The 4,129-nt window shown below is 36.1% G+C and overlaps 1 pseudogene; it reads right to left on the bottom strand.

Annotated features, from left to right (window-relative positions):
* Positions 1-3,285: 3,285 nt before the first annotated feature.
* Positions 3,286-3,382, bottom strand: LOC130037044 (uncharacterized; annotated as a pseudogene).
* Between the last annotated feature and the right edge of the window lie 747 nt (positions 3,383-4,129).

Here is a 4,129-nt window from a genome sequence, read left to right as displayed (position 1 = left end):
GAGAAATACCCATATCGTTTTCCGAAAAGGCTGAACCAATCGGCATCCCCACCAACAGTGAAGAAGAGACCCTTTCTCCCCACTTCCATGCTGACATTGGTTGCTCTTGTTCTTTTTGATGTGTGTCAATCTCTGTGGTGTGAGATATCTCATTGCTGTTTGGATTTGTATCTCCCTGATGATTCGTGATGTAGAAAATTTTACCTCTGTTTTTTGGTCATTTGTATTTATTCTTTGAGGAAGTTTCTGTTCGTTTCTTCTCCTCATGTTTTGGTGGGGTTGGATGTCTTTTTCTCATAAAGTTCTACCAGTGCCATATATATCTTGGGTTATATACAATAAGGGGTTAATTGTATGGATATTGCATAAATAATTTTCCCCCATTATGAGGGCTGTCTTTTTATCATGGTCACCATTTTTTCTGAGTTGCAGAAACTTCTTGGTTTAATGTAGTCTCATTTGGTTATCTTCACTTCCTCTTCCTTGGTCAGTGGTGTATCATTCTAGAAGTTTCCCTTAGCTTTAATGTCATGGAGGGATCTTCCCACATTTTTCTTCATATATCTTAAGAACTCAGGTGTGATATTGAGGTCTCTAATTCATTTGATCTGACTTTGTGCCAGGCACTATAAAGAGGTCTGAGTTAAACTTTTTTTGCATGTTGCTGACCAGTTTTCCCAGCAGCACTTGTTGAAGAGACTTCCTTGCTCAACTTCATATTTATTGAGCCTTTATGATACATTAGGTAATAATAATCTGAGGGCCAGCGTCAGGATATTTGACTATATTCCATTGACCTGAGGACTCTCTTTATCTGAATATCATGCTAATTTGATTACTGCGACTTTCTAGTAGGGTTTGAAGTTGGGGAAGGTGTTCCCTTCTTCTTTTTACCAAAGATTGCTTTAGCTCATCATGGGAGTTTATTGTTGTGTATGAGTTTCAAGAGGGTTTAATCTATTTCTTTGAAAAATGTTATGGGTATCCTTATAGAAAGTGCATTAAATATTTATAGCGCTTTGGGGTGTATTGCCATTTTGACAGTGTTAATCCTCTCAATCAATGAACATGGGATGTGATTCCATTTCCTCATATCCTCTTTTATTTCATGAAGTAGTGTTTTGTAGAGTGTTTTTGGTATAGGTCCTTAACCTTTTTAGTTGATTCTAGTATACTTGATTGTCTGAGGTTATTGTGAATGGGTTTGTTTTTCGCCTATCTCTTTTTTCTCTTTCATTAATAGTATTTGGGAAAGCCATGGGCTATTGGATATTGATTTTGTAATATGCTACTTTAGTAAACAAATCTATTCTTCCCAGGAGCTTTTTGGTAGATTTTTTGGGATTTTCTAAGAATACTATCATGTCATCTCCAAATAGTAAAAGCTTGAGTTCTTCCTTTTTTTATCTGGATGCCCTTGATATCTTTTTCTTACCAAAATCATATGGCAAATATTTCAAGTACTATGTTGAATAGGAGTGGTGAGAGTGGGTAACTTGTTTTGTGCCTGATTGTATTTTGGGAATCTAGCTCATTGATTTTTCTCCAAGCCTTTAGTTTTTCCCCATTGAGAATAATGCTTGGTGTGGGTTTGTAGTAGTTTGCTTTGACTAGATGGAGGAAAGTACTTTCGACTCCCATTTTGTTGAGAGTTTTTCATCATGAATGGGTGCTGGATCTCATCAAATGCTTTATCTACATCTATTGATATTATCATATGATTTTTATCTTTATTTTATTGAGATGGTGTATTCTGTTGATTGACTTGAGAATGTTAAGCCATCCTTGCATCCCCAAGATAAACCTACTTGGTCATAGAGTGTGACCTTTTGTTGAGTTTCTGATTTCTCTTTGCTGGTATAATCTTGAGGATCTTTGCATCTGTATTTATCAAAGAAATAGGTCTGTAATTTTCTTTTTTGTGGTTTCTCTGTCTGATTTGAATATCAGGGTGATCTTTGTCTCATAGAAATTGTTTGGGAGTATTTCTGTTTCTTCAATTTCCTGGAAAATCTTAAAAAATGTTGGCAGTAGGTCCTCTTGAAAGGTTTGAAATACTTCATTAGTGAATCCATTTGGGCCTGGGCTCCTGTTTTTGGGGATATTTTTGATTATCATTTCAATTTCCTTGTAGTGATGGGTTCGAGTTTTCAAAATATTCTTGGTTCAGCCTTGGGAGGTAATTGGAATCCAGTAATTTATCAATTTATTCAAGATTCTCTCATTTCCTGCTTTAAATATTCTCAAAATAATCTCTGATGATCCTATGGATTTTGTAGTTTCTATTATGATGTCCCCCTTTGCATTTCTGATTCGGTTTATTAGGATTCTTTCTCTTTTCTTCTTTGTGAGTCTTGCTAGTAGTTTACTGATCTTATTTATTTTCTCAAAGAACCATGTCTTGCTTTTGTTGGTCTTCTGAATTGTATTTTGGGATATTGTCTCATTGATTTCTTCTCCAGGTTTTATTATTTCTTTCCTCCTGGCTAGTTTGGACTCCTTTTCTTGGTCATTTTCCAAAATCTTGAGCTGTAAGTTATTTTTGTAGGCCCTTTCTTTCTTCCAGTTGAATTCTGGCGGAGCTATAAACTTTCCTCTTAGAACTGCTTTTGCTCTGTCCCACAAGTTCTGGTAGTTCCTCGTTGTCATTTTTTCTGGAATCTTTTTATTTCCTCTTTGATTTCTTCTCTACACCAATGGTTGTTTATTACTTCCCTCAAATAAAATATTTTCTTGCCGAGTTTTTGTCTGTTTGATCTATTGAGAAGTGAGAAAGTACTGTTGAAATCTCCATCTAGCATTGTGTTGCTATCAATGTTTTTCTTTAAGTCTATTAGAAGTTGTTTTTACGTATTTTGCTGATCTGTCATTAGGAGCATATACATTGAGGAGGGTGAGTTCTTTCTGATGTACAGATTCCATGATCATTAAGAAATGACCTTCACTGTCTCTTATAACCTTTAGCCTGAAGTCCATGTTGTCTGATACTAGTATTGCCACTGCAGCTTTTTGGAGGTGTTCTTTTCTTGAAGAATCATTTTCTAGCCTTTGACTTTGAGCCCATGGTTGCTTTGATTATTCAGATGTGTTTCTTCCAGGCAGCAGAATGTTGGGTTCAGTTTTCTATTTCATCCTGCCATCCTGTGCCTCTGAATTGGTGCATTTAGTCCATTGACATTGAGAGAGATCATTGTGATGGGGATTTTTGCTATCTTTATGTCGAAATTTGGAGTACTTGTGGGGCTTGTCTTAGCTTAAAGTAGCCCTGTTAATTCTTAATGCAACAAAAATATGGAACACTTTACAAGTTGGCCTGTCATCTCTGTGTAAGGATCATGCTAATCTCTATATCATTTCAATTTTAGTATATGTGTTGCCAAACTGAGTATAAGAGCTGATTTTTTCCCCTATTTTTCTCTTCTGATTTCTTTGAGTTTTGTCCTTACTCACTCCTATGGCAGACAGTGATTCCCAATCTAGGAAGGTATTTCAAAGCATCTTGAAGTGATAAATTTAGAACATTAATGTCCCAGAAGGAAAAGTATGGTTTTTACCATATTATCTTTTACCATACCCAGGGCATCAGTTTTGCAAAATAATCCTTTTGGAAGATGGAGAATCAGTGTTGTTTAATGCTCTTCCCTGAAATCTTCATTAAGAAAATTAAACTGGAGCCTTTTGCTATTCTCACCTCGGTCCCGTGTACATCTCCAGAAAACGGTGGATGGCGTTGTCCGCACCTTGACCACCTTGAAAGTAAGTAGGATTTTTCTCCTGAAGGAAGAGGTGAGAAGCATATTGATGATTTCATTCCACTTTATTACAAGTTCAACTTGAAGGGAAGGTGAGACTCATGAGGCTCCTGTAAAGGACAGAAAAAGGGTCTCAATGTAATTTAATGGCCCAGACACATTAACAACACAGATGACTCAAAGTAACCTGTGTGCATCTTTGTGTGTATAGTGAGTTTTATATCTACTCATAGTGATTCTCAGTCATTCCACATGGGCAAAACAGACCTGTAATTAAAAATCTAGTTCTCTGAGCAGAATGAGCTTTCTTAGGTGATTGAACATGTGTGTAATATTTTATTACTAAGCACATACAACTGTTTGAATGATGTGTACTT

Source organism: Sorex fumeus, unplaced genomic scaffold, assembly GCF_029834395.1.
Source record: "Sorex fumeus unplaced genomic scaffold, SorFum_2.1 ptg000070l, whole genome shotgun sequence".
Classification (NCBI taxonomy): Eukaryota; Metazoa; Chordata; class Mammalia; order Eulipotyphla; family Soricidae; genus Sorex; species Sorex fumeus.
Note: the sequence above shows the minus strand (reverse complement) of the source record. Positions and strands in the feature narration are given on the sequence as shown.